The 10,701-nt window shown below is 36.6% G+C and overlaps 1 pseudogene; it reads right to left on the minus strand.

The window, feature by feature from the left end:
* Positions 1–3,342: 3,342 nt before the first annotated feature.
* Positions 3,343–10,299, minus strand: LOC125276394 (annotated as a pseudogene).
* Between the last annotated feature and the right edge of the window lie 402 nt (positions 10,300–10,701).

Consider the following 10,701-nt stretch of genomic DNA (forward strand, 5'->3'; position numbering starts at 1 on the left):
AGTTGTGGCCTAATGGTTAGAGAGTCAGACTTGTAACCCGAAAGTTGCAGGTTCGAGTCTCAGTACCCAAATGTAAGTGGGGGAGTGAATGAACAGCGCTCTCTTCCACCCTCATTGAACCACAACTGAGGTACCCTTGAGCAAGGCACCTAACCCCCAATTGCTCCCCGGGCACCGCGGCAAAAATGGCTGCTTACTGCTCCGAGTGTGTGTTCACGGTGTGTGTGTGTGTGTTTAATACTCACTGCTGTGTGTGTGCACCTGGAACAGAGGTGTAAATGTAATTAGTTACTGTACTTAAGTATCTTTTTGGCTACTTTGTAGTTGTACTGAATATCAAAGATATTGGCAACTTTTACTCTTTACTTGACTACATTTTTGAGCAAGTAAATGTACTTTTTCCACTACATTTGTGATTAATAATGCAGTTACAAATTACATTTTTCATGACACCTAACTTTTTCTGCAGCAGTTTGATTCTGATATAAAGAAGCGATATCGCCATCTACAGGGCATTGAAGGTACTATATCTTGTGCATTTTGCCTTTACTCACCCAAAACATGAATGTGAGCGCATTAGCAGGTAGTTTCTGATCGCAGGTGTTTGATTTATTAGATGAGGAAATGACTGCAGCTGGTGATGAGGCTCAAACCAGCACATACAGTAGACTTTGACTAATTAATTTTACTTAACATTGTTTTATTTAGCCGTTATATTGACAAGACTGTTTTGAAGGATATTGATTTACTTATGGCCTTTCTGTGCACTTGAGCTTAAAGGTCCCGTTTTTCATGTTTTTTTGAAGCTTTGATTGTGTTTATAGTGTGCAATATAACATGTGTTCATGTTTCCATGTCACCTTGATTTATTGCAATATTGAGGTGTTCAGTTTTATTTTGATTTTAGAAAATAAACTTGATTTCTCATATTACAAATCAATTGTTTCTTATTTTCACTGGTATGTCTCTCAGGACTAGTGCATCTCTGAGTAAAATACTGAAGACTTTTACTCAAGTCGTATTGGAATTGGTTACTTGTAACTTGTAATGGAGTCATTTTTGATGTAAGGTATCAGTACTTTTACTCAAGTATGGTTTTCAGTTACTCTTTACACCTCTGACCTGGAATGGGTGAAATGCAGAGCACAAAACAAAAGTTTTTGCAGAGCATCCAGAGGAGAACTGGCTGTTTTATCTTCATTATCCAACTTCAAATGGAGTTTTTCATTTCTTCCTAGGGGTGTGCAATATATATCATCTGTGATAATATCAGAGTTGTTGTTTTAACAATGTGCTCTCTGACATTATCGAGCACATCCCTCACACACAGCCAGAGTGCACACATACAATACGTGATGATGTAGTCTTAGACTAGTGCACGTGCACATTTAGAGCGCATGCTTTTACTGCGTGATTTAGTCTATATTTATATCATTTAATATAGTTAATAAATATCCCACAAAGAGTGCAGTTTTTCTCCAGATATCAGCATGATAACAGATGTGATACTGATTTTATACAAGTCACACAGCGTAGAATAACAGAAGAGAAGATATTGTTGAATAAAGTTATTTTAGTTTTGTTTTTGTACACAAAAAGTATTCTTGCCGCTTCATAATTTTAAAGGGTTAGTTCACCCAAAAATGAAGTTTCTGTCATTAATTACTCACCCTCATGTCGTTCCACACCCGTAAGACCTTCCTTCATCTTCAGAACACAAATTGAGATATTTTTGATGAAATCCGATGGCTCAATGAGGCCTGCATTGACAGCAAGATAATTAACACTTTAAAATGCCCAGAAAGCTACTAAAGATATATTTAAATCAGTCCATGTGACTACAGTGGTTCAATATTAATGTTATGAAGCGACGAGAATATTTTTTGTGCGCAAAAATAACGAATTTATTCAACAATATCTAGTGATGGCCGATTTCAAAACACTGCTTCATGAAGCTTCGAAGCTTTACGAATCTTTTGTTTCGAATCAGTGGTTCAGAGCGCCAAACTCATGATTTCAGCAGTTTGATACACACTCCGAAGCACTGATTCGAAACAAAAGATTCGTAAAGCTTCGAAGCTTCATGAAGCAGTGTTTTGAAATCGGCCATCACTAGATATTGTTGAAAAGTTGTTGTTGTTGTTGTTTTTTTTTTGTTGTTTTTTTGGCGCATAAAAAATATTCTCGTCGCTTCGTAACATTAATATTGAACCACTGTAGTCACATGACCTGATTTAAATATGTCTTTAGTAGCTTTCTGGGTGTTTGAACATATAAATTAACTTGCTGTCAAATTAATATTTTAATTTGTGTTCTGAAGATGAACGAAGGTCTTACAGGTGTGGAACGGCATGAGGGAGAGTAATTAATGACATTATTTTAATTTTTGGGTGAACTAACCCTTTAAGATAGTCAAATGCTTCATTCCTGAATGAATCAGCCGTTTGAATGAATTGGCTGAATCTCAATCGCACTCATTAACAGTGACTTTCTGCCACCTAGTGGCGGCTTTGATTTTACATTTAAAGTATCTTTTCATGCCTTAAACATTTTCAAATATCAGTATTCATCATTTTTATGTTTAAAACTTCAAAACATGATTTATACATTTGTAACTGCATGTTATTTTCATTTCAGGTCATTTCATTAAACAGTGCTTGTAAATGCATATAAATGCCACTTCAGATGCAGCTTCTGTTTCCTTTTGTTGATACTGATTTAATTTGATTGGTAACAGCCCTAATGTGTCTTATTATTATAACTGAATTTGATTCAATTTAAGAAATTGACACAAAAGATGATGCACACATATAATTGTTTAAAAAAAATATTTATAAATGTAAAAATGTCCATAAAAGATAAAAATCAATTGAAACATATTGGAAAAAATAATTGTGTGTAATGCTGTGAACTGACCACCACACAGATATTTATTTTCATCAATATCTCACTCTCTTATTTCTTCCCACTGTTGCCTTTGGTTTGCACGCTAGGTGACTAAAGATATTTTGTATAAAGCTTTTCATTAAACTTGGGGTGGGTGATGTGACCAAAATCTTAAACCATGTCATTTATACGTGTCATTTAACTAAACCTTAGATTCATAATTTTCCATGTCGCCGCATAAATTAAAACCACACATACAATATATACAATTTTTTTTCTGCATATGCATTAAATACACTGAAATGGTCACACAATATGTATTATAAAGTAAAACTCCAATGCTTATAGTTTATATTTTCTTTATATATAAACTATACTATCATTCAGCTCTAAATTAACACAATCAAGCATCAATGTCGTAAAACTCTGCTTTGAAGCAATATGTATTGTGAAACGTGCTATATAGCTAAATAAGTTGTGTTACGATCCCTGGTCTAGGGCAGGGTGTAACATAAATGACACAACAATGCTGATACTCCTTAATTACTCATTTTTATTTTCTCAATGATTCTCTTGTTCATTTTTTGATACAGTAGTGTAAATACAAAACAATTTAATGAAAAAGAAAGAAACAAAAGGATTCTGAAGCAAAATCATCAGGGGTGAGCTTATGGCAAAACAACAAACAAACAGAAAACTAACTTCCCTATGGATCAAAATAAAAGAAACAAAACATACAATAACATAACTCCTTATCTGCCCAAAAAAAAGAGGAAAAATAGTGGCCTGTTGGCCTACAAAAAAACACTGGCACCCACACCCTACGGCTTCCCAAAATAGTTAAGAAGTTACAAACACGGTCAGCAGGACATTGATGTTCTAGAAATAAGGCTCTCACAATCAAAGGTGGCTAACAGCACTCTGTTGGAGCATAAATCACACACAACATATTCACCAGAACTAACACAGTATCAATCACAGAGGCAGAGAGCACGCCCTCCAGCGGCATCCCAGGGGAGTTTATAGACCCGCTCTCTTCTCCGGTCCAACCACCAGCAGCCTCTCGTTCTGCCCAGGACCAATCCTGGTTATCAAGCTGTACCAGCAGTTAAAAACAAGGGCCTTAGAAATTAAGAGAGATGAGATAAAACACATAATAAATCATGTAGAATATGTCTGTATACAAAGGTGTTACACTACACTATGATTACATGCTATTGCACTGAAAGCTTGTACATTTAATATACTCACATCATATTACAGTTCTCATGGTTACTGGAGCATTCTGTTAATCTTAGTATTAACTTACTTTCACAAAGTCTCCATAGAAAAGCCCTGGGAATTGAGATGAATCTTCACCTTCTGGTTGCAGTGAAGATGAGTGTCCTCATAACGTGTGCACTTGTGTTTTTTGCACATGAACCTTCATAATCAGAACACATATAGCACAGCATCACTATACAGTCTTTAACAGACCTGACATTTGCTTTAAATAGAGTTTAAATACTGTTATAACAATGATTTGTGTAAGAAACAACACAATGTGAGTGTTTATTGACTGCTAATGAACTAGAGAGGATGTAAAGAAAAATAAATTTACTAATAATTCTCAAACTTTTGTTTTTGCTTTCCTCACAAAACGGTTATGCAGCTTCAGAAGACATGGAATATGCGGCATGTCATACTTTTATGGTGTTTTGTGTCCTTTTTAAAGTTTGAAAGTACTAGACAACATGAAACTGCATGGAAAAGACATTTACTGATGCAAAATGTATGATGATAAACCAATACAAACCCCTGAAATGTCGTAATGTAGGCCGGTCTTGTGCGTGACCTCTTCAAGATCTCGATTCCTTCCTCCAGTAAAAAGTAAGCATTTACCCTAGATGTGGATATATGTTACACAGATAAACTGAATTACATTTTAGGGACTGATAATTTCATACCCTTTTACTTTGTTTTTCATACATTCATTTGATTTCATTTCTATTTAAATGGATGAGCGCCATGTCATTCCAAACCTGTATGACTGACTTTCTTCTGCAGAACACAAATACAGGGAGTGCAGAATTATTAGGCAAGTTGATTTTCTGATCATATTTTTTTCCCAAGCACATTTTACCAATTCCAATCCACATCAATCTTAATAACTACTATTAATATTGTTTTTAATCATTTATAAGTGATATATAATTGTTCATGAAGGCTGGAGATGAAAAATGCCTTATATTCAGGTGTGCAGAATTATTAGGCAGGTTTTCTTTTACAGGCAAAATGAGCCAAAAAAGAGATTTAACTCAGACTGAAAAGTCAAAAATTATTAAATACTCATGAGAAGGACGCAATACTAATGCAATACTAGAAATTGCAAAGTTAAAGCATGACCAAGGGACAGCAAAACGCTCATTGGGTCAGCGGGGTCAGACAAAAACAGGTGGAAAAGAAAAGACGCATGTTAACTGCAAAAGAATGAAGAATTAAGGTGAAGAATTAAGTGTGAAACCATCAGGAACCCTTTAGTCTCCAGCGCCACCATTTTCCAGAACTGCAACCTACCTGGAGTCTCCAGAAGTGTGAGGTGTTAGGATCTCAGAGACTTAGGTTAGCTAAAGAATCCTAAAAAATGACCCGCTCTTAATAAGAATCACAAGCTGAAGTGTTATAAAATACATGAAGACTGGGTTTTTATAGGCCTTATAGACAGACGGATTGAGAGTGACTCCTGATGGACCAGCACCACATCCTCTTGTACCACTGTTTGAAGAATTTATCTTCCAGAATCTGACAGTAAGTTTTGGAAGATCATTTTTAGTCCATCTCTGCAAGACAGACATTTCAGGATAAGAGATGGACTAAAAGTGAACTCAAACACCTTACTGCCAGATTCTGGATAAATTCTTCAAACAGTGGTACAAGAGGATGTGGTGCTGGTCCTTCAGGAGTCACTCTCAAGCTGTCTGTCTATAAGGCCTATAAAAACCCAGTCTTCATGTATTTTATAACACTTCAGCTTGTGATTCTTATCAAGTGCGGGTCATTTTTTAGGATTCTTTAGCTAACCTAAGTCTCTGAGATCCTGACACCTTGCACTTCTGGAGACTCCAGGTAGGTTGCAGTTCTGGAAAATGGTGGCGCTGGAGACTAAAGGGTTCCTGATGGTTTCACACTTAATTCTTCACCTTAATTCTTCATTCTTTTGCAGTTAACATGCGTCTTTTCTTTTCCACCTGTTTTTGTCTGACCCCGCTGACCCAATGAGCGTTTTGCTGTCCCTTGGTCATGCTTTAACTTTGCAATTTCTAGTATTGCATTAGTATTGCGTCCTTCTCATGAGTATTTAATAATTTTTGACTTTTCAGTCTGAGTTAAATCTCTTTTTTGGCTCATTTTGCCTGTAAAAGAAAACTTGCCTAATAATTCTGCACTCCCTGTACAAGGCAAGAAAACAGTTTAATTCCAATTGAATTCCATTTTATTTTTTATCTACACAATAGAAGTCAGTGGGATCTGAATCTGTTTGGGACACCAGCATTCTTTAAAATAACTTCTTCTGTGTTACTAGGAAGAAAGAATGTCTTTCAGGGTTGGCACGACATGAGGGCGAGTAAAATAAATACCTGGTTTTTCATTATTAAATGGACTATCCCTTTAAATATGGGCTACACAAGCAGACAAATTCATATAGGAACAAGACAGAAGGTGATTTCATATCTTTTGTCTTACACAAGTTCTGTTAGACTGGAGCAGTTCTGCATGATCTGGAGGGTCCAAACAGACCACATCTCACTTAGACAGTCCACTTCTATTTCTATCCTTCTCAGTTTAGAGAAAGAACAGACAACAGACATCAATGCATCTGAATCTCCTTGGTGTATTTTCTGAGAAAGTCTGTCAGAGTCAAAGTTGATTAGATCTTCATTTGGAAAGGTGAGAATGAGTGATCGCAAAGATGCTCCTGGGTTTCTGTACCATGGAGGATGTATTTGGATACTGTACAAAAAAACAAACAAAAACAAATTGGTATCAATGTCTGCAAACCAACAAGTCCTTTCTTAGAATAACTATTTTATTATGATTAACTGATGAACTGTTGGGCACCAGCCATTATTTGCATCATGAGCAGGAATCAAAGAAGCTGAAATTGTGGTACTTTATTGTTTGATCTGTTTTGGGTCACCATTTTAGCAGCATTAATTCTACAATAATTATAATCTGAAGGTATTAGACTGTCAGATCAAACAGGCCAAATACATGTGAGATGTTTGCCAGGAAAAGAGACTTATATGTACATGTGTGCTGGCAGAAAATGGTTATTGAACAAGGTGATGATATAACTGGTCATCTGAAATAAAAACATCATATAACTTTTTCTGGTTATCATGAGAAACTGCTATTTGATGAACAGAACAAAAACAGTTAACTTTTTCTTCACCTGTATCGCTCTTCACTGATTGACTGAAGTGAATTTCTATACAGGAAGCAGAGATCAGTGCTGCAAATCAAAGGACAAAAAAATATTTATGAACCAAACATGAAACAAAAGCACAATGAAGGATGAAAGCTCATGTGTACATTAAATACATCAAATGTATAAAATGTATTTTGAGACATTACTGCAGTGAGCACAGGGTAATCTTGTTCATCAAGATCTGAGTCTGATGATAGTCAAGCTTCAAAATCAAATCCAGACATGAATCAAGTTAACTGGCAATAACAAACAATGAAAACAATGACATATTTATAAAATGTATAAAATATGACAAAAATTGCTAACCTCTCGATGGAAATAAATTTTGTGATGTTAATTCCATCAAGAAGTGCATCAATTTTTGGTCAAGATTTTGTATTGATAATGCAAGAATCAAGCACTCTGTAAAGTCTCCTCCAGCACATCCCAAAGACTTTCACTGAGGTTAAAATCTGGTGGCAATTCATGTATGAAAATGATTCTTTGTGCTCTCTGTACCATTTTTTCAGTTTTAACCCTGATGAATATTGGCATTGTCATCCTGGAATATGGCCATGATGTGTCTTCCTACATGGTTGTTTAAGAAATCAAAAGTTACACACTACATCAGTTAGGGTTAAAAGAACCGTTACCAAACATATAACATGCTAGAAACACAATAATCACTGTAAGTATTTGCCTATTAAAATCCAAACAGCACCTTTTATCTTTTTTTTTTGGCCGGGCAGTGTATAATAAATCCACATGCAAGAAATGAAAGCTACACTGCAAAAATGCTGTTCTTACTTAGAGTTTTTGTTTTCTTTCTAGTCAAAATATCTTAAAGTTCTTAAATCAAGTAGCATTTTCTTGACAAGTAAAAATTATTTTCTTGTTTTCAGGAAAAATAAGTCAAAATTAAGTGAGTTTTTCCTTAAAACAAGCAAAATAATCTTATATCAAACTAAAAATAAACTATATAATCTTGTTTTCAGTTTGGATTAAGATTATTTTGCTTGTTTTAAGGAAAAACTCACTTAATTTTGAGAAAATAATTTTTACTTGTCAAGAAAATGCTTCTTGATCTAAGATTTTTTTTAGATATTTTGACTAGAAACAAGACAAAAACTCTAAGTAAGAACAGCATTTTTTGCAGTGTAACCAACCAGTAATGTAATATATAGTATGCAATATGTAAATATAATGAATGATCTGCTTTGGAACAAAGCACTTACCATACTCTCTTGAACTTGTGGTAAAAAGGCAGAATCATGAGAGAAATTTCAGATGATAAACTGCCGTCGAGATACAGTTCTTCAATGCACTGAACGCACTGAGCGCAGTACCGCAGGGCCCAGCAGTCTGTTTCTCTCAGGATTACACCATATGTGTTAATTCTGTTCCAGGCTTTCTTTCACAAAGTCCTCTTCATGAAGTTCATAGAGACAGTGAAGGAAAAACACCGCTCTACTCGAATACATCTTATTACTTTGAAGCTCTTCCAAAATCCATTCTTTCAGATGAGCCTGTGTTTGTGGATGAACAAAGAGACCATGTTTTTCAAGTGTGCATCTCACATCCTTGTTCAGCAGACCAAATGCGAACTGCACCACAGCTGCAAAGCGTGGAGGACGAATGTGATGATCACTTGAGTTTTTATCACTGGAATATAGCTGTGTGAGTTTCCTTTGGGACTCTTCTTCATCCAGAAGGACATAGTACAGAGCAGTGAAGAACTCCTGAAAGCTGAGATGCATGAAACTGAACATCGTCTCCTGGTGGATTCTTCTCTTAAACAGGAACTTGCACAGGAACGGACTGCCAGCAGGGTCTGAAACTGTTTCATAAACACTTTTCCCATCAAACAGGCCTTGCTGTTCCAGCATCCCTCTCTCTGCCAGCTGACCCAGACTCCTCAGCAGGGTCGGGACGGACTGACTCGAACCCTGGCAGTGATGCTCCAGCAGAGTGGACACAAAGTCAACGTAGATGGAGGTGATGGTTCCCAGTCCACTTGTTACATCTGCACCAATTTTGAATTGTTCCTTGATAGTTGTGCAGATGATCCAGCAGATGACAGGGATGGAACAGGCGGTGATGAGAGTTTCATTTGTCTCCACAAATGTATAAGCTTTCCTGAAAACTTCCTCATTTTGAAAAAACTTCTGGAAGTACTCCTCCACCCCCTTCTTAGAGAAACCAAGTATCTCAGAGAAACGCTGAGGTTTTTTGAGCAGTTTACTCAGTGTGTCTGTAGCTGTAGATCTGGTAGTGACCAGCAGGAAGGACTCTGGCCGGATTCGACCCCTCAGCAGGTCACAAAGAATGACCTCAGCTGGGGCTTTCTGAAGCAGATCAGTGTGTGGCGACATGTCATAAACATCCGGTGTGAGTCTCAGCTCATCAAATCCGTCGATGATGAAGAGCACCTTCTCTGGTGAATGCTGTAGAACCTGTGAGATCTGATCTGATGTTAAACTACAACTGCAGCTCAAGATCTCCGCCAAACTCTTTTCGCCAAGAATGCGGTTAATTTCCTTACACTTTAAGTGAAACACAACATCAAACCGCTCTTTGTAGAGGTCACCAGATGCCCAGTCCATCATGATCTTCTGCACAGTGAAAGATTTCCCGTTCCCAGAATTCCCCTGCAGTATAACAGCACTAGGACTGATCCTGTGCTCATCTGCGTCGAACAGAGTGTTCAGATCCCGGACAGAGTCAACAGTGCTCCTGAAGCCAAGGAAGCTCTCTCCTCTGGAGCAGATCTCTTCTTCTCGCTCTTTTTGATCTCTATGTCTCTTGAGGATCAGTGGTTGTGTGTAGCGCTCAGAAAGCAGCACATGTTCACCAGGCAGTGAGTTATACTCGGTCACATACCGATACTCACTGCAGATCTGCGTCTTATGTTTTAAAATCACAGATCCTGATCCTGCCACACATAAAATAAGCAATATTAGTGTATTTTAAAACAAATTCTGATTCTAGTAGAGTAAGACATTTCAGAGCAGACTGTAAGTAGCAGCTACATTAACATTCAAGACATGAATCTATTACCTGAGGTTTGAGTATTTTCAGAGGGTGGGTGATTCCAACTATAACCTGCAGAAAATTAGACAAACTTTCTTTAAATGGTGATAAGTTATAAATTGTCAACAGCTAAATCTAAAATATAAAATGCATTAATATAATTTTTATTAGCAGGTATCTGGTAGATCCTTTTTCTAATAGAAGAATGATTTTAGCATATGACCTGTGATTGCACACATGAAAATACCCAATACATTATCAGAACAATTATCATAGTCAATATTATCAGCATGCACATTTCACTTACCTGGTGCATTATGTGTGATGTGGACATCACC

The sequence above is a fragment of the Megalobrama amblycephala genome, linkage group LG10 (genome assembly GCF_018812025.1).
Source record: "Megalobrama amblycephala isolate DHTTF-2021 linkage group LG10, ASM1881202v1, whole genome shotgun sequence".
Taxonomy (NCBI): Eukaryota; Metazoa; Chordata; class Actinopteri; order Cypriniformes; family Xenocyprididae; genus Megalobrama; species Megalobrama amblycephala.